We start from the raw sequence: 21,628 nt of genomic DNA, 5'->3' as shown, positions 1-21,628 counted from the left end.
GGAATTTCAATGGTTTTGTGTGAGTAAGATAAGGTTTTGTAAATGCGAATTCCTAACTATATATGGTCTATAACCTATGGTTTTTTCAGTGAATATATGTATATATATATATATATATATATATATATATATATATATATATATATATATCCTGTCAAGCATGGCCCACTTCCCGGGCACTCTTGAAGAACGGCAGAGCCCCACCGCAATTTAATCATATTTGGTTTTCCCCGAAGGGCAGTTTTCTTTGTTCACTCCCAGGCGTACAAATGATATCCAGCCAATATATGCAGTTAGATTATTTAATTACAGCAAGCCAGCAGCATTTCCTTACGCGTGTCAGTCTCTACAGAGACCTTGCTCACAGGACTGTTAGCGAACCACAAAATGTTTTTTTCAGTGAGTTATATAAAGTGCAAAATACATAGTGACATCATTTCCTGTTCCTGACACAGGGCATTGTGGGACATGTAGTGCAGTGTAAAAAAATATGTGAAATAATGGGATATTTACAGATTATTCTGTTAAATACATAACTGGGAACGGCAAATTTCATTCTTGTATGCCAATATCCATAGTGCAATATTGTCGTGCCTCAATTAAGCCCTACAGTGGGCATAGTAATTACTCCTAATTCAAAAAGTAATGAACATTCAAACCCCTCTAGTGGGTAATCAGTTTATGTATTTTTACCCCTATGCTTTTTTACCCATTGGTATTCCAATGCTAATGCAGTTAATATTCAATTCAAGACTATTATTTGGATCACCCCTTTCCCTCTCACTCTTCTCCCTCCCTGTGACATGTCATAGTGTAAAACCTAATTAGTGATGTGTGATTACAAATGTATTATAGAATTAAAAAATCCTAAAGTAAAGGAGGATGTCAGTTCTTTATGCCCCTAGTTCTAACTCATCTATGGGGGATCTACCAAATCAGAAAGCTATTGTCATAGGTGGTAATGTAACTCCTCATCCTGGTTTAATCCATGCGGGCTTAAGGTGCAGAAGTTCAGGATGTGTTTTGATTCCTTTTGCCTCATGATTTTTTTGCAATCTCCTCTTCTCGGGTGTATTCCCACACTTTACACAGCATAGAATTTGAGTTCCTTCCAGTTGCCCACATGTTCTCTTTCCATATGTTTGGCAACTGCGTTGCTCCTTTCAGTGTTAATAGTAGCTCGGACATGTTCCAAAATACATTTTTTCAATTCGCATTTTGTACTCCCAACGTATCTTAAGGAGCACGGACATTCGATGATATATATGACAAATTGACTTTTGCAGTTGATTAGTTGTTGGATTCTCCACGTGCACTTGTTAGCCATAGTTATTTCCTTAGTGTTTTGGGCAATACAACACACCTTGCAGCTTGTACTTTTGTAGAAACCTTTTGGTTTCAACCATGTTTCCGGTTTCTTCTGTGGTTGAAAGTGGCTGTGGACCAACTGGTCTCTTAGGTTCCTGGCCCTACGGTAGGTTATGTTGGGATGGTCTCCAACAATTTCTGATGTTGTTGCATCCATTTGAAGTATATGCCAATTCTTTCTTAAATTTTTCATCAGTTGTTCATTGGCTGTGGAGAATGTAGTAATTAGTCCTATTTTCTTGTTGTTTTTTTCTTCAACTTGTTTTTCTTTCAGTAGTTCTGTTCTGTTTACTGACAATGTCCGATTTAGAGCAGCTTTGATTGTTCAAGGGTTATACTTTCTTTTTTCAAATCTGGTTGTGGCTTGTCTTTGGTGTTTCATCCATTCTTCTTCCCTTGAACAGATTCTCTTTATTCTGAGGAATTCCCCATATGGGATATTTTTAATCAAGCTGGGTTGGTGAAAACTTTGAGCATGCAAGACCGCATTGGTGGCTGTACTCTTGTGGTTCAAAGTAGTGTGAACTTCATTATTCAAGATGAACATTTCAGTATCTAAGAATACCACCCTATCTTCACTGATGTCATATGTGAATTTGAGTCTGAAGTTTGAATCATTCAATATCCTGAAATACTCAGCAAATTCTCCCTCTGTTCCAGCCCATATCAGCAACTGGTCATCAATGTATCTATGGTTTTACTTACAAATTGATCGTTCTCGTGATTCCATGCCCAGGTCTTTTCCCATAATCCCATGGTTAGGCAGGCATACGATAGGCTAAAGGAAAAGCCCATAGCAGTTCCTTTAGATTGGCGAAAGATTTCTTCTCCGAATATGAATACATTTTGTACCAGGCAAAGTTGGATCATTTCTAGAAGCATGTTATTATGATCAGTAAATTTAATATTTCTATCCATTAAAAAGTGTTCACATGCCTTTAGACCGATGTCATTCTGGATGTTGGAGTTTAAGGATATCAAATCCATCATGGTCAGCTTGTATGTAGATTGCCACAGAGTTTCCTGCAGTCGTCTCAGCAAATTGCCAGTATCCTGAATATATGAAGTGAGCCCTTTGACGTATGGTAACAGGAACACATCTAGATAGTTTGACATTGGTTCAAGTAATGCTCCCTTCGCCGAGATTATTGGTCCCCCTGGTGGCTTTGTGGGATGTTTATGAACTTTCAGGAGAAAGTAAATTGTCGCCATCTTGGGATGTGATGTTTTCAAATATTTGACTTCATCTTCGTCCAGTAGGTTCAGTTTATGTCAGTTGTCCCGCTTAACATCCAGTTCTTCCTTCCATTTCGAGATGGGATTCGATTTCAATTTTTCATAATACTCTTTGATTCTGAGCTGAGAGTATGCTTCTCTCATGTATGCTTCTTTATCCAGGATGATTACATTTTCTCTCTTATCTGCCATTTTTATTTCAATGGTGTCATCTTTTTTTAGTTTATTCAAGGCATTCCATTAGTCACATGTAAGATTGTCTTTCTTGTTTGATATTTTTAGTTCCAAAGTGGTATGGAATAAATAGCTGACGTGCATATCTCAAAGTGAGTAGGTGAAGTGAATCAGCATTGATTCCTTCACAGGGCGCGGCAGGATTCTCCCCTCAAAAAAAATGCATTTTAAAATGCTTTTTCAAATACATGTGTAAAACAACCACACTTTTTACAGGCAGTTCTGAAGGGGCACCCATAAATTATATTCCCATCAATATATAGCATGCCAAGAGAAAATTGCAGTTCTATTGAAGTGCAGATTTTCTACTCACAGTAACATTCAAAACATGATGGGTAAATATTAACTTTTTTCTACAATGTGGCAGACGGGCCTCCATGCGAGGGTTTCAAAGCTGGATGAGACTCTATCAACAGAAGTCGAGCCGTTACTCCACCTCTACATTAGGCAGGAGAACCACTATTTTGGCAGGGAGGTGATCTGGGTCTCGCCTAGCGTTGCAACGTGCATGCGCTGCCGCTTTGGGAGCCATGCAGTATACACTAAAGCATGGAAGCTTCGTGGAGGTCCGCCCACTCTCCGCCCATATTTGTGATTGGCTTGTGTCTTAAATGCTTCCTTCCAATTGGTTGTAGGCTTGTTAGTCCCTCCTCCTGTGTGCCATGTCGTCATTTGTGCCCTTCCATGGCTATTGGCCCCTTTACTGCAGGCCTACTTTCTTCTGCCCCCCTCCCGCAGTCCGCTGCCTTCTTGCCCATCGCTCCCTGCCCCCTCCGGCAGTCTACGACGAAACATCAGCCCCTTTTTCTGCCCTCCAAAGAACCGGCTCCATGTGCTAGAGCAAAGAGTGAGAGTTGAAGGGTTACATCCAAGATGGCGGAAGACAGACTGAGGCGTTGGCATAGATCAGCTGGCGCTTACTTGGGTGACCTGGGAGCCAGTGCATGGAGGGTGGGCAGACTTGGGCAATGCTGCCCTAAAGGATACATATGCTCTTGCCATGAAGTCGCTGGTGGCTCTCCTCCCGCTTGGCTGGCAGCTGCTGCACACGCTGCTGCTAGCTTGGTGCGCGCTCTAGTGCCCGGGCTGGGCGCGAGGACTCGTGCGGGTGGCTGGTCTGTTTTTAGTGTTTCTTTCATTTAACACTTCTACGGATGCCGCTAAGTGCCTAGTTCCTGGAATGACATTGGGTATAAGCCTACAGGCACTGGTTGCTGTTTTGGTTAGTAAGCTGATGTCGTGTGAACCAGAGAAATGCTACATGCACATTGAGACGTAAGATACACGATGACACATCATGTCTGGAGTCACGAGGCAGAGAGTAATTCCGATAAATGGTTGCTAAAGTTTGAGATAGAAATGTATGTTTCGAGAAATCATTACGAGCAATATTCTGAAACCCTCACTTTCACTCTCTTAAATGCATTGGTAAATATCTCTTTGGGAAATATATGTTCCTGAAAAAAAGTTGCCAAACGTGTGTGCAGTTCTGCCGAAAACGTTGTTTGTTTGAATTAAATTAGAGAAGATTTTGAAAAATATGAACACAAATACAGTTGTTTCCATGACTTATGAAAATGAAGGCGGTTTAAGTTAATTTCGGTGACGCCCAATGCGCAGTTAAGAGCCATTTGATTACAATAGATGTATGTAGTAAGCAGCTAAATACCAATTCTTTAATGAGCTCATTTGTGGTTTAGATCAGTAAGCCTGAGCCAACAGAATGTGGTGCTTCATAAAAAGCTGCGAACCATGTATGATCTTGGGCAGGTGCGCAACGCCCATTGGGCTCAAAGGGCTTCAGCCCCCCAATGTGTGGGTCAGCCCGGCTGAGACGGCTTCCTGGACACACACACAGACGCACCTGAGACCTTCACAGGTCTTTAAAAGACCATTTACCTGCTTACTAAGCTATGTTGTGTTTTCACCCCTTCTTAGAGTCCATGCGTCTCCACTTTGCATATTGCTGGAAGAATAAGCCCCCCGCCTGAAATTTTTAGTAGCCCCCCACAATTTGGCTCTAGTTTTGCCTCTGATCTTGGGACGATGCTCATCAGCCTATGCATCTGCATCAGAGGCTGGAATTTCTTTGAACATGTTCGTTCAGTGGCGGTGTCTTGTATCCCTGTGCCCTGACGCCCACCTTTTCTCACTGTCTTGATGCTGATGTGCACGTACATTGTAAACTAAACCAAAGATAAGGGTAAATTAAAGTCGGAAAAGTGGACCCTTCCCACCTCAATCACTCGAAATAATAGACCTAAAGGAGGCCTTGCATGCCTCTTAATTTCCATGCTAGATTGGAATTCGTAAGAGCCTTATACTCAACATTAGTCTTGTGTGTTTAATTGATTGACTGTGCTATATATTTTCCCTTAGAACTGCCTGCTCCTACTCTGGCCATAAGCATGGGATGTTTATGCTATTTTTCAGGCCGGTATTTCGTTAGTAAATGCTGGCAGCTTTTTACATCCTCCAGTGCAGATCCACAATCCCACTGTTGCGCCCTGATGCCCTACGTGATACTGCCACTGCATTGCCCCCTGTGCTCAGTTGTGGGTGAACGGAGAGACACCTTGTGTCCGGCCCCACCCTGGAGGGGCCACAGCTGCATCACATACTGAGTCCAGGAGCCGTATTGCTGGTGAAATGTGGAAACTAAAAATGGCTTGCCTGGTGAGTGCGCCAGGCAAAGGAGAATAGAAATGCCCTGGGCAGGACTGCGAGTCCTTTCAGGTGCCCCGGGGACTCTCTGTAGTTTGCAACACGGAAGGAGAGGCGGCGGAACCAGTGATCAGCTCCCGTGCTGAAGTAAGTAAAATAGCTCTGGTGGTCTCTTTATCGTGTTGGGAGTTTACTAAGCCTGTCAAGTCTGATGGGGGGTTGTGGTTGGAGTCTCATGTCCTGTAGCTTACTTGTCTTCAGTTGCAGAGTGGCTGAGGTAACTTTGTGTTGATGAAACGTGTGGTTAACATATGCCATCCGTATTTCAGGTCATTGTAAGGTTATGGTGGTTATAGCTCCCAAGTTTTGAATTTAATGCCGGTGTCTGTCCTCGTGGTAAAGGTGGTGTATGTCCTATACCACAGCTCTCAATTCTGCTTACATTGGTAGGTTAATCATTGAGTTCTGTCCCAGAATCCTATCCCAGAGTCTGCCCTTGATGTAATTTGCTTGGCAGTTTGGGCTGGACTGTTCTTAGTGGTCCTGGCATGGGATTAATCATTTAATCATTTAATGGGGAAAAAAATTCTTAGGAGTGATGAAAAATCTGTCTGTAATGGTGTTAGCCAGGAATGTTGGTATTGGTGAGTGTTAACGTTGCAGTAATGTGCGATAATGATCTGCATCAGTAAATACTTATAAGGTCCCTAAGGCAAGACCGATTGCATTGCAAATGCTTGTTTGGAGGGTGCTCCAGATTTGCCAGTCTCTAAATGACCTCAATTGTCTTTGTGAACTTTGGAATGTTTCATGCAGAAATGGCTGGTGTCAGAATTTGCTCTAATAATGTAATGTGGATGTGTTAGTTTCTGCTTTGTAAAATTCACTATTTCATCTTCTCATTACAGGGAATTTCCATGCCCTAATGTGCCTTAGACACACTTCCCTTTCAAGGCAGTATTGTAGACAGCAACTAACAATGTAAACAGATTTTGACAAATTTGATTCACACACTATTGACATATTTTATGGTCTAGAATTTGATATAAAATAAAAAATGAACTCTCATGTATTAAAGCGTTTGGAGCGTTTCTTAAGAATGGTTTGTAAAATGTGAATCAAACTTGACGTGATAAAAAAAAGATTACTTTTTTAGTAGCTGTTGGAATTACCTTTTTTATGGCATTCTCCTAGATGTGTGCCTTCTTTGACTGAACAGATGTGTGTTGTTGGCTCTGGTATTCTGTGTGCTTTACCACTGCTAAACAGTGGTATAGTGCTTGTTCCCCCTTTCAAACATGTTAAAATTGACATAGGCATAATTTGGCCACTCTGTGTTATGCTTATAACGGGGAGATCCAGCCAAATTCCGCCAAACACCACATTAAGTTTTTTCTTGCTCGTGTCTCACCAACAGTAAGTTGGCGAGTTATAATTGGCATTCCCAGTGTCATTTACAGGTGCCTCCTGGCGAGATTTTCTTAATGCAAGTGTTAGCGAACGTTTGTGGTGAGAAAGATGCCAATCGAGTAGAAAATGTACTTAAGTGGCATCAAAGGACAAGTGCTCTCTGCTGTTCCACATGGTGCCACTTGCACTGATTTTGCAGCATGAAACAAGCCCCCGGGGCTAGAAATCCGCACATGCAGTACAACGTGCTGATTTCTGCCCACTTGTGGAACTCTGCGGAATCTTGCAGATTTTTATGTAACTCAGTGGAATTCCACGGAGCGGAACTCTGCGAGTTCCCCCCACTCCTACATAAGTTCCTAGTACATGGTAGTACATGTAACCACAGCCTGTAAATTAAATGCTACTAGTCGGCTGCAGCACTCATTTTGCCAGCCACTGAAGTAGCACTGTAAACCAAATATACAGGCCTGCCCCAACAACCTCAGAGGGCAGTTTTAACACCATCCACGTTGGTGACGAGCTCAGCTCGTCATGGAGTACAGCTGAGCTGTACTCATGACGAGCTCAGCTTGTTACGGCCGTTGCAACGTTCGGACGTGGGGCTAATTTCTCCACTGTGTTGAACGTTCTAAAAACAGATGCGGCCGTGACGAGCTCAGCTCGTCATGAGGGCAGCTCCGCTGTGCCTCATGACGAACTCAGCTCGTCACCAGCATGGGGGCGCTACGCGAGCCCCCTCTCCCCCCGCACAGCAGGTGAAAATGCCCCACAGCGAAGGGGTTAAACTGCCACTTAGAGCTGGTAATACAAGTGTTTTATCTGGCCTAAAGCTTCATGTTTACTACCTATAAGTCACTGCTAAATTGATCTGTAAATGCTCATAGGGCATGGAAAAGTAGGACATACATATTTTATGTTTTACACATCCTGGTAATGAAAAAACACCAAAGTTGGTTTTCACTGTGGGAAGGTTGACACTCCCATAGGCTGACACTGGTTTACACTTTTACATTTAATAAGTGCTAAATTCAGTTTCGTAGAAGCTAGAAAAATGACTCAAGGTCTCATTTTATTAGTAATTTAATATCCAGCTTAATGGTCAAGTAAAGTTTTCCTGCTTAAAATCAAAAGGCTTTCCAGACAGTGTCCAGATGTTGCCTGACCACTGCTGGCTTCCATGTGGTAAAATGTATATTGTTTCAGACAGTGGACAAAAGGCCCTGGGAGTGGGTATGAGGACTCCTCACTGGATAGGATAGTCTTAATGGCTTGGCCCAGCCCCTTGCTGAGCTTCAAAATATGCCAACCTTGTTACTGGTACATGAAGCCCAGCCTAGGCCTGCCTCTCATTTGCCTCTTTAATCAGGATGGCACATAACCCAGTGGGGGTAGAGGAGGAACTGACCAGAACTGGTTTAGGGGTATACAAAGGATTAACCTCCACCCATGGCTGGCACTGTGCACAAAATTGAATCCCACATTGCTCTCCTCAGAACTTTCCTGGACCTGTGAAGAATCATAAAAAGGACTGCCTGCTGCCTGAAGAAAGACTGGACCTGCTAGCCTTCAACCCAGAACCCCAGAAGTGACTACAAGTATCAGTTGACTGACCTCCAGTTTGAGCTACAGGGACACAACAAGCTTCCAGTTGCCTCTTTCCCTGCAACTGCCCAGCTGATCAGTTTCAACTCGACCTGCCCTGGACCCTGCTTTTGTGCTCTGTTGAAGTGAGACCTAAACAGCAAGTGGTCCTGAATCATTGACTGGTGTTAGAGTGTACTCCTCCTGGCCAAACTGAAAAAGCTGGGACTTTTAAACATTTTGCAAAGCCATCAATGTGGAATCACCAGTCAGATTCTACCTGCTACTTTTCCCCTTCTGAGGAAGATCTGACTTCCAGAAAAATTTCTGGAAAGGACTTCCAGAAAATGTTGAAGTCCGAACATAGAGGTCTTCAACTGGACCAACACTGCTAGCAACCCATCGAAGTGGAGGAATTCCTAGCCACAGACTTCAGACTTCACACACTCATTGCTTTAGCACCTTTCTTAAAACCCACCCTGGAACCCCGCTCTTCAGCAGCTCGCCATCATTGAGTCCTTCTTTGGATCCATCTTGCCGGTTGCCACACTGACAAACACTTTTTCTCCAGAAAAATTCCTAAGTCATAAGGCAGATTTTCCACTGGAACAAAATCTGATCCCTGTAAATAACACACACTACATCACAGTCAGCCTTAACCTTTTACTTTGACCAGGTCTAGGGAGTCCATATAGCTTTGGTTGGAGTGCTGTGCTTTTTGGTTCTATTTTTAATTCAAAACTTAAAAATTCATATCACCTCTTCAACTTATTATATTTTTGTCATTTTGGTGTCACTTTATTTATTTTAATATTCACTATTTCCTAACTTGCTTTGGGATTTGTCTTGTTTTATGTGTTCACCTTATTACTGTTTGGCTACTACATAAATTTTTTACACATTACTTCTAAGTTAAGCCTGACAGTTTTGTGTCAAGCTACCCGAAGGTTGAGTTATGTCAGTTAGCATGGTTCATTGGAAAAAGTTATGTTAGATGCTATAGCTCTAATCTGTTATGCAACGTTATGACAAAGGTAGTAGTACTGACTTATTTATTATGAAAACAATATGTTAAATCCGACAGTTGGATTGATTTCACATCCTGTAGACAGGTATTTTGTTACATGAAATCTGACCAATTACCTGGTAATGCTAAATAACATGCTTTCATAGCACTTATTTTGCAACATATTCACTATTTGCCCCCAAACATATTATTTAGGTAAGGTTTGTCAGTAGAGAGCACGCACAAGCACACATTGCCATAGTTACTTCAAAAGATGAAGAAGGCAGGCTTAAATCTACTATACATAAGTATATTATATGTATCATTTTAGCAAAATCAAAAGGTATAGGCTAACGACAGACCTAAATCATGCCTGTTCAAAGATGGCTGCAAGGGTGTCAGGTCGAGGATGGCCAACAAACTCTCAAAACTTTTTACAATGCCTACCGTGTTGGGAGTGAGCCCCTGTTAGATGTTGCTTTAAAATTTCAGGAGCATATTATCGAGCAGGGCTTTAAAAATTATCGCTGTTTTAAAGGCAGAATACTGCCTCTAAATCTGCAATAATGGGCTTGATAATATGGCCTTGTGAATTCCAATAGAAATCCATGTTCTGGTGTGAACATGGGCTTCTATTGGAAATCTCCAGGGCATATTATCAAGCCCATTATCTCCGCTTTAGCAGCAATATTCTGCCGATAAAACGGCGATAATTTTAACGCCCTGCTTGATAATATGCCCCTAAGTTTGTAAATATTTTATAAACTATCCTATGAGTAAGGCAGTCTGCATGTATGCGTCTGCACAGACACTCCTTTGTCACTGATAAAACAAAATGAATGTTTATTTAAAAAAAATTAAAATGTGACAAGTATGAATTGCTGAAAAACTGCTGAAACAATATGCTGCCTTGGCATTAGCGCCGTCTGTATGTTTTTTTAGGTATTGATTTATATTTCCTTTTTTCGAGATTGTTTTGGAAGAGAAAAGTGTAAGATTGAAGAAATGAAAAGGATTCTCGAACTGGAAACTAATAAAAACTAAAACCTACAAAAAAAGCTTGTAAGCTGGCTCGCCTGCCTCCAACTCTGCAGCTCCTCAAGCTCGGGCTTCAGGTTATTAATTACAGAGCCAGGGTGGAAAGGCAATTTTCCTTTCATTCTTGCATTTTCCGACACATTTCTGCCTCACACCTTTCTTTCTGCCTTCCCCGTGAGGATTACGAAGCACAGCATGAGCTGAAACCATCCAAGTAGGAGGTGAGGAATCTGTTATATTGTCCCGATGCAATATTGTCCCGTGATCAGGTAAACTCATTATTTACAACCTAAACAGCAATAGCCTGGCTGTCTCGCTGTAGTTCTGGCTGGCAGAGGGGGGCGGAGCGGCTGAGACGTGTCAAGGTTCTGCGCATTTGTCTTCCTGGCTCTGGCTTCTGCATTGCTGGTCTGTTGGCTCGAGACGCCTCACACACATGGGCTGCTAGAGTGACGCATTCTGAGATAGAAGCTTGCCTAGTAATGGTCGTGCTCGTCCTATGACAATGGTCCACGTTACTAACGATTTCGATCATTTAGGCCCCCATTACGGCTATACTAGAATATGGTGCAGGATATCAACCCAACGTTTGTGCCCTCACTAGGCTTGTGCCTGTCCATAGGACGCACTGTCTGCTACCCCTTTGCTGTTGTAGGAGTTGGATGGATGCCTGGATGGGGTTTGCTGCCTCAGCCCTTGCAGCAAAAGTGAAGACCATGGGGCAGATTTATGATAACTGGCGCATCCCCAGGGATGTGCCAGTTATCGTGCGCCGCAGCTCCGCCACCCATGGGGCAAAAACGGCACAGATGCGTCATGCATCTGTGCCGTAAAAGTGGCGCATTGCTGGAGTTGTGTCTCAAGCGCGACGCAGCTCCAGCAAGGCTCGGGGGTGCTCTATCTGACCAATGCTGCGTCAAGCCATACGCCTGCTTCAAGCAGGCGCAGGGTTTTGACGCAGCATTGGCCTAAAATTGACTGAGTGAAATCTTATAGATTTCACTCAGCCACTTTTGCGAGGCGCACCTGCCCCGGAACCCCCACCCTGCGCCGGAACGGCCACATGTGGCGCAGGGCTTTACAACGTGACGCATCTGCCTAGATGCGTCACGTTGTAAATGGGTCGCAGGGATGCGCCACGTTTACGCCGCCGTTGCGTGACGCAAATGTGGCGCAAGTCCAACATAAATCTGCCCCCCAGTGTCTTAGGGCCAGGAGTTATCGGCCCTAGGGCTTGCTTACCCTATAATTTCAGACCTGGAGATGCACCGAATTTCAGGAAGCAGAATTCCACCCAGAGTTATAAGACATGGATTATTTCTGCCGCTCATAATTAGGGACCTAGATGTCTGGGTCCTGCTACTAATAAGGTGACCAACCGTCCGTAAATTTCACGGACCGTCTGGAAATGGGACCTCACGTCCTTTGTCCGTGAGGATTACGCTTACGGGCGCCGTTTGTCCGTAATTTTAGCCATCACAGGGAGCAGCATTGCTCCCCTGTGAGGGGCCTCACCCCCGCTGATGGGGCCGCCTCACACTCCTCCTGGAGCACAAGAGCAGCCCCACCTGCCCATTGTCATTCTGTATGCTGGGTAATTGCCACATATAGAATGTCAATGGGGCAGTCTGGGGTGTGACAGCATGTGGAGGCCTCCTCCTTGCTCAGGGTGCAGCAGGCAATCTGTTAGATAAAAGGTAAAACGTCAATGCTGCAACGTTAGAGAACGGTTCATTTAAAATAGCCTGTAAAACAAGGTAAAAAGAATGGGTGATTGTTCTTTCACTGTCTCGTCAATTTAGAACTGAAGTATTTTCAATATTATATTCAACAACGCCATGGTTGCTGCTTTTTTTATTTTAGGGAACAAACAACCATTGACAAAGCCAATAGTCCTGGCTTGTTGTTGGAGTAATCACACTTGCTGTATTATATATCTGGATGGAATGACAGAAATAACATAATACCAGTCGGGCGGAACACTATGCTAAGCGCAGATTTTTAGCCCACGTGTTTAAAACCAAGCTCTTAATTACATCAAACACCCCATTTGAAGGGACCCCAGTTTTTTACACAATTTAAAGCCCTGGAAACAACACCTTGTCACAGTCACCTCACATCCTGCATCATGCATGACTTCTACGTTTTCAGACTGCCTATGTGCAGGGGCATAGTGAATTCTCCACCACCGCAACCCACCCCTTGCTTTAGGAACTATAGCAAGGTGAAGTTCTTGATGGGCCTCTTCTGTCTGCAACTCTGCAGACAAAGGCTCAGCTCATAATGTGAAAAGGTGGGTGAGTAAATAAGTGAAGGAACGTGTGAATGGCTGGATGGATTACTGAAAGGATGAATGGATGAATGAAAGGGTGAATGGATAGATAATGAAAAAAAGGATGGATGGATGAGTGAATGAGTGGAAGTATGGATGAGAGAAAAGGTAAATAGATGGATGTATGGGTGGAAGGGTGGGTAGATGGATGGATAAAAGGGTGGATGGGTGTGTGAAAGGATGGATGGATGAGTGAAAGGGTGGATGATGATGGACGAGTGAATGGGTGGATGGATGAGTGAAAGGATGGAGGGATTGGTGAATTGATAAGTGAAGGAGTGAATGGATGGATGGATGAGTGAATGGGTGGATGTAAGATTAATGAGTGAGTGAAAGGGGGGTGGGTGGACAAAAGGATGGATAGATGATTGAAGCGAAAGGGTGGATGGATGAGAAAATGGATGGATGGATGAGTGAAGGGATGAATGAGTAATAAGAACAATGGATGGATTCATGAATGGATGAATAGATGGATTGATGGATGGGTGGATGGATGGATGGATGGATGGGTGAATACGTGAAAGGGGGATGAAGAGAGAAAGGGAGGATGAATGACTGAAAGGGTGAATGGGTGGAAGGATAAGTGACTGGGTGGATGGATGAGTAAGTGAATGGATGGGTGGATGGGTAAAAGGGTAAGTGGCTGGATGGGTGAGCAAATAGATGGATGGGTGGAAGAGTGGATGGATGACTATACGGATGGATGGGGTGAAAGGGTGGGTAGATGAATAATGGATGGATGAGTGAAAGGGTGCATAGAGGGATGGATGAGTGAAATGGTAGATAGAAGGATATATGGTGAATAGGTTTGCAAATGGTTGAATATGCTTGGATAGATGGAAGGACAGAATGAATGGTGAAGGACTGAATTATGGATGAAAGAATGATTACACCTTGTAGCACCCATTATCTTAAGGACACATTTCCTATAAATTGACTTTCACGTTAATATGAGTCATAGTCTCTATATAATGTGTGTGTGATGTAACGCACTCCGACACTCTGCCCTACATACTTGGGATGAGTAACACTCTAAATGAAATTAAATACACAGGAGAGACGGTCTAAGTGAAGATAAGGCACACCATTGGAGGGGGTGGTAGCAAGGCCGGACTGGCCGGACCGGGCATCAGGTGTTTCCCTGGGACGCTGGAAGGGGGGGGGGGGTTTACTGGGGGCTGGCACTACAAAGTTCCTTATATATCCAGTAGTTTCTAATCAACAATAAAAGTGGCCTCACTTATATTCAGGTGTGGTTCACCATTGTCTGGTGACTAATGTACCTGCTGGAGCGAGATGCGAATTTTGACCGTCTAAGGAAGCAAGCTGCGGCTATACTGTAAAACCATGAAGTGCACGATTGTCTCAACCTAATATAAACTTATTTTGACTTGTACTTAGGTGGTTGTTTATTTACTTACTTATATACTATTGCACAAACACTTCTGACGTGTCTGTACCTTTTGTCCCGAAGTTTTGTCTTGAAGTTTGACCTTTTGTCCTGAATTTTTGTCCTGAATTTAGTCCCTTTGTCCTGAATTTTTGCACTCACCATCCTGAATTTGCACCTATGCCAGTTGGTCACCCTAGCTACTAAGGAGGACTGGATTCTTTAAACGGTTTTGCCCCATTCACCTGAGGTAGCACAGGTTGACTGTTGTGGCAAATCGACGTGGTATTGTGGCAGAGTGGTGTTACGTTGCTTCATCAGGTGAGGTAAGGCTGGTTTCCATTGGAGGCTCAGTCAACAATTCATGGGGAGTATTACTGTTGGGGAGACATGGCAATATTGAAAAACGATTTGCTTACAAAGCATAATGCATCCATTTTTTATGGCCGACCTTAATTAGCCGTAGACCTAGTCTTCCTCTTCACAGTCTCTACAAAATGAGGTTTGTTGCATTCATTAAAAGAATGTACCTAGTCTAACTCCTAAAACAATGAAAAACATACCCTTTTGGTACGAAGGATCCCCCCTGAGTGTTTGACAAATTAAGGAACTGGGAGTAGCACACTTCTTGCAATCCAAAGCAAAACTCTCCTCTATTGATGTGGCCGCATCCAAAAAGGGAAAGGAAGAGAGGAAAACTAGGGCTGTGACAAGGAAGTCTAGCACTGGGAGTCACGAAGATTATCAGCAAGTAATCAAAGCATCATATCCGTGTCCCACTGACTCTTCTCATTCCTCATGGAGAGAGGGTGCCCCAAAGTAGTACACATCATGACCACAGGAAAGTGGAAGAAGAACCCAAGGGGCCAGGGGCCACAGTAGTCTTCACATATACACAAGAAGATATTCAGCAGTGACAAAGGGCTGCCTGAGGCATTCAAACTAGAAGCTGCACTACAGCATTAAAAACATAACACAACTGATTACACGCCACCAAAACTCTACCCTGCTTTCCAGAATTCAAGTGACCAGCTACTGCTCTCCATAAAGATCAAAAATACATACCCTACAAGAGAAGCCTTTCAAAAAAGGCCAGGGAACCTTAGGAAAATACTGAATATAAAAGTATACATAATAAAAATGAGTTTAAATTTTTTTCTTCTATTCCTCATGTTCTACTTTTCATTGTGTCGGAGCTGGCAGGTGTCATCTTCACTGTCACATCCTGCTAGATGCATCATCCTTTCTTTAGGCCTTTCTTTCTATAGGGGGGCACCATGCTTTGCCTTGGGTCCAATCTGTTCTCAATTTGGACTGATATTTTTGTACATTTCAGTTCATGTTTGGTCTTTTTTAGTAGCTTGGGGACATTTCATGGCAGGGAGTGTGTGACTACTATATTTATCACAAGTTGTTGAAAGGTAGGTTGCTGCCTTCTAACTGCTCTTAGCTCAGGACACCATGTACATTCAGCATTTCTTTCGTTCAGCACTGCCACTCCGTTCGGACAGATCTTTGGGTACTGTAAAATTAATTATTTTTCCTTACATCTCAGTTTTCCTGACTAGGCTTTATTATTCTCATCGCCTCAATGTTCATGTTCATCTTAGCTGGGACCAAGATACTGAACAGACTAGATATTCCTGATGAACTGCTATGGCCCTAGGTTTCAAAATACCCTAGCGGGCACAAACGTCTTTTCAACAGTCCCAGAAAAATGGATAGAGAGAAACTGTAACCATTATTCGTTGGAAATAGATGAAGAGACCTAAACCCAAGTCCAAAAGAGAAGTTTAAAATGAAAATTCTGACCGTGGTCATGCATACCTTGAGAGAGATAGAAGTGTATATTTCAACACTATCATAAACCTACTTCTTATTAATAAAAGAGGAATTGAAGACTGATTAATCTCCAGACCTTGGTGGCAATCACAATGCACGCACACACACACACACTCCTAATTAAAAAACGAAGGGGTAATAATTGACTCCCCGTAATAGCTTAGGTAAATATATATGTGTATGTGTGTGTGAAAAGGTTAAAGATAATCTATAATTAAGAAAAATTTCTTTATGTTTGGTATACAAACCCAACTTAAATTACACAAACATTAGAAATTCCACAGTTATAGTTATATATTTAATCTGTAATTTAAGTATCACTTACAAAGTTATATAAGTCATACTTATCACTCACATTAATACTTACACACCACGGTACAATGCTGATAGCTTGTGTACCTCTGTACACAGTCTTCCCCCTCACTTGCAACTCTACATTAACTACACAGTTCCATGCAGTGTGTTCACATAAATCATGTAATTTGAGATGTCATAAGAGTTGTTATTAATGCAGTGATTTCACATGCTTTAACTTCTGAACTTTGCAAGGGTATAGTTAGTGCATAGATAAGGGGCAATTTATAGTTAGTGTAGTGTGGTGAGTGAGGTGAGAAGACTTGTTAATTTTCTGGCTGTATATATAAAACGTGTAAGTAATTGCAAACTCATATATGGTATGAAACATAGTTTTATATAGTAAATAACAAATAAACACAGGGTATGGGGCAAAAGTGACTGCACCTATCCCCTTAAATTAGGTATAGTGATTGGTTCGGGTGCCCAGGACCTGAGACGCAATACCCTTCCGTCTCCTATGGAACAATCCACAAAACAATAATTTCGAAAACAGTGGTCCGGCACTCCATTTAGTGGTAAGAGTAATATATAAAGAGACAAATTCTCAAAACCAGAAGGAGAAGGTTGTGGTATAACTTCTTTATTCAAGGATAGGATAGTTCTTACAGTTCGAAAGTGTGGTGCTACACAAGGTTTGAAATATATAAACACAGTACCGCTAATATTGTTGAATACGATCTATGAAGACAACATTATTGTTTACAATGCTTCTCATTTATTTTTACTGAGGAAGCTATTGGAATCTATTGACACGCTCAACATTTACTTGTGAGAACTATCCTATCTAGAGATTGAAAAGAACACACCTAAGAACTTTTTGGCTCTGAAGAAGTCCGTAAGGACGAAACACGTTGGCTACCTCATGTTTTTATGACTACCTCGTGTTTTTATAAAGAATAATCTTGAAAAAAGAAGTTATACCATGACCTGCTCCTTCTGGTTTTGAGAATTTGTCTTTTTATATATTACTCTTACCACTAAATGGAGTGCCGGGCCACTGTTTTCTAAATAGTTATATATTGTGCTAACGTATACCGTCCATAGTTCACAGTATACCAAAGTACATGAGGATAACTTAGACTTTGTGAAGTGATTGCTTGATGGCTGTGTTTACCAAAGGTAGAAATCAACAAATTTGAGTTGTCATCAGCGATGTCATGAGTGATTTAACTCACCATGTCATGAGTGATTCAATATGTGTGGTCATAAGCAGTTCAATGCGGGGGCATGAGTTATAGATAGCTCACTATCTAATATGGCTGAATTTCTCTTGTTCTGTACAAGTGACGTTAGTCTAATACAACAGATCTGTAACCTTTGTTTTTTTCAAATATATTTTTAAAAGTCTATTTCCAAACGATACCGTCTCTGTAACATTTGTTTTTTCAAGTAAATTTCAATGGTTTTTCCTAATTTTTATCTATAATGTCCCTCAACCCCTTGGGTTTTTCAGTGAGTTTTTATGTTTTTTTAAGTAGTAGTTGCACTTGCAGAGTGGTGGAGAAAGAAGGCTGGGCCTCCAACCACCTCTCAGGAATCCCACTGTGTAGGACTTACAGCAGGTACCAGGAGGGCTTCTTGGCCCCAAGGTTTCCCAGGAGTAAAGTGGATGACGTCCCCCAACCAGTAATGCACCACAAGTTGCAGTTGCAGAGTGGAGGAGAAAGGGGGCTTGGCCTCCAAAAACCTCTCAGCAATCCTACTGTGTGGAGCTTACTGGGTGTGACAGGAGGGGTAATTGAGCCCAAAGGACTTCCCTTGGGGCCTACTACCCCTCCTGTTACCTCCAGTAAGTCCCACACAGCAGGATTGCTGAGAGGTAGTTGGAGGCCGCATCACCTTTCTCCACCACTCTGCAAACGCACCTCCTGGTGCACTACTAGTAAGGGGGTAAAGTCTCCTTGGCTCCAGAGGGTTCTGGGGGGCCAACTACCCCGCCTGTTTACCCCAGTAAGTCCCACGTAGTGAGTTTGCCGAAAGGTGTTCAGTGGCCATGCCCCCTTTTTCCACCACTCTGTAAATGCACCTCCTGGAACACTACTAATTTGTAGATGAAGTCCCCTTTGCTCTTGAGGGTCATTGGAGGCCAACTACCCATTCTGTCACATCCAGTAAGACCCACACAGCTGGGTTGCTGAGAGGTTGTCAGAGGTCATGACCCCTTTTCCCACCACTCTGCAAACCCTTCCTGGCGTAATACTGGTTGGGGGAAGTAGTCCACTTTGGCCCTAGGAGTAAAGTGGAATTCATTCCCCAACCAGAAGCACACCAGAAGACATGTGCACAGAGTGGTGGAGAAAGGAGGTATGGCCTCCAAGTCCTCTCAGCAATCCCACTGTCTGGGGCTTATTGGAGGTAACAGAGTGGGTTCCTCAACTCCAAGGACCCTTAGCATCTAAGGGGACTTCATACCCTAACCACCACTGCGCAAAGAGGCGCATTTGGAGAGTTCCGGTGAAGGGGGCATTGTCTATGGTGACTTGCTGAAGGTTTTGTGTTCTATTTTTTATTTGTATTGAAGCCCTGGCCTTTTTTCAGCCCCAGGGACCCCATTCCCCAGTGTTTTTATTTTAATAAAAAAGAGAGAGCACCCCCCAACCAAGCCAATTTTGGCCACAGGGACCCCATCCACCGGGGCCTGACCATTTCCTTTTAAAAAAAAATATTTTTTAAAAAGGGGAGGAGGGCCATGTGGACTCCCTCCTCTGGCTGATTTTGACCATGAGGACTCCATCCCCCAGGGCCTGGTCTATTACAGATGGAGGAGGGGGCTGTGCCGCCACCCTCCCTGGGTCGAATTAGCCCACTGGCAGTCCATCCCCCGGAGTCTGCCAATTTAAAGTGGGTGACTCCAGGGCACCCACTCACCAGTGGGACCATGGAGGGAGCCTGATGGCCCCCACCGTCCCTGTCAGCTCTCCACCTCCTGTACAAGCCGCACTGCTTTGGTAGCCAGTTAGCTGCTGACATGCATTTCTCCCTGGGGCCCAAAGCAATGTCTGTTTCCCTGCTCACTTCAAAGCAAGCAAGGCAACAGACACTGCTCTTCTTTCAGCAAGTGAGAGCATTTTGTGCTCGTGTTTGCTGAAAGCAGAGAATTAGTTTGCTATGGCTTGGCGGGAGCACCCACCAAGCCATAGCAAACTGCTATGTCCCAGGGGTGGGCACCCCAGGACATTGCTGGAGCCGGCCCTGGGGGGGGGGGGTGGTTGCCAGGGAAATCTAGGGCTCCTCGATGCGGGGTCATGCGGCCTCCTCCTTTGTTACAAATTTCCATGGGTAGGTGTTTGTCCCCGGGGTTGGGAGTCTGCAACGGACCCTCTACATTATTGTATGTGTGCCTCAGTAAGGTGGTGGTCCCTTTGGTTGGATGGGGGGATGGGAGCCTCCCCATACATTATGATTTATTTTAGCCCTGGGGATGTGGTGGTTCCAAGCACTGCAGGGGAGGCGTAGGGCCTCCCCGCATTGTTTCAAAAACAATATTTTATGCTTTGAGTTGCCTTTAGAGGGCTGCCACGTGTTCCCTCCTCCTACATTTCCAGAATGCCCCCGGGACTTGGAGAGCAAGCACGGGAGCCTGGGCTTTCTTTTTTAAATTATTTTGCCACAGATCCACCCACAACTCCACATCAAATTGTTTTTACAAATGCTTCTCCCCCGACGGGCTCCCTGAGAGAACCCCCCACCATATCTGGGGGTCAGGGTATTACTACTGGTATTTTATTTCAGGGACTCATCTTCAAGCTGAGTTCCAAAATGGCTGCTAACACTTCCTGGTTTAAGTGTTGAAAGCCAATCAAATTTTAGTAGGATTCGCGAGCCTACTGAAAGGACTCACGTCCAGGCCTGGGTTTAGTTTGCAGAGAATTCCACGTGGTGGCAAAACAAGTCTGCGAAGTTCCGCAAGTGGCAGAGTGCTGTGCGAACTGCTGTTCACTCTGGTTTTTCTGCCATTTGGGTAGAAATTCTACCCAAGCTACAGCTCACATTCACAAACTTACTGTTTGCGAGCGCGAGCAGGGAAAAAACTCTTCTGCACTACGCGGAGTGGCGTTTTAACCACTCTGCGAGCTCTACAGAGCGCAGAGTGCAGAAAACTCAGCAAATTCCGCAAATGGAGCAGAGTTCACCACCCAGGCCTACTCACGTCCCTAGATAGGTATATATTTTAAAGATAGCTATCTCAAAAACTACTGAATGGATTTGCATCAAAACACACGCTTTCTTGACCTACATTGAGCTTTCGGACAAATTTAGCGTAATTCTGTTCAGCAGTTTAGGCTGTAGCGTGCTAAAAAATAAAACATCCCCATAGACTTAACATGGGAAATATGCATTTTTGAACCCTCCTTTTTTTCTCAGCCCCGTCTTGGTGGATTACCCTGCAATGTTTATTACAGCAGCTGAAGCAGACAGGGGAAGGTCTGCAAAAAGTTTTCACAGACTCATCCAGCTGCACCAAAATTATTGGCAAAACAACAAAATGCTTTTCCTATGGAAACTTTGGTCCTAAATATAATCACCTTCTAGTGACTGCCAGTAGGTTTTATATATACACAGATATATATATATATATATATATATATATATATATATATATATATATATATATATATATATATATATATATATATATATATATATATATATATATTCACTGAAAAAACCATAGGTTATAGACCATATATAGTTAGGAATTCGCATTTACAAAACCTTATTTTACTCACACAAAACCATTGAAATTCCATATATAGTTAGTTGCACTAACTATATATCGCGCACCCGCAATCCACTGCTGATGATGTCACATATTACATCATTCATGACATGGTCAGTGACATCACTGATGACATCACTGATGACATCTCAAATGACATCACTGATGACATCTCAAATGACATCACTGATGACATCACTGATGACATCTCATTTGACATTACTGATCACATCACTGATGATATCATTCATGTGATAATACGATGAACCTCTTCAGACTCTAATATAACCTTAGATACAATCAGTGTAAACAGACACTCACAGACTGTCACTCATCCATGGAGTTACTCACACACCTAGTCAGTCATGCAAAGAATCAATCACACCTCCATTTCCTCAACTATACAGTTATACAAACTTTACTTATTCAAACATATACTAACACATA

This window comes from Lissotriton vulgaris, chromosome 11 (genome assembly GCF_964263255.1).
Source record: "Lissotriton vulgaris chromosome 11, aLisVul1.2, whole genome shotgun sequence".
Classification (NCBI taxonomy): Eukaryota; Metazoa; Chordata; class Amphibia; order Caudata; family Salamandridae; genus Lissotriton; species Lissotriton vulgaris.
Note: the sequence above shows the minus strand (reverse complement) of the source record.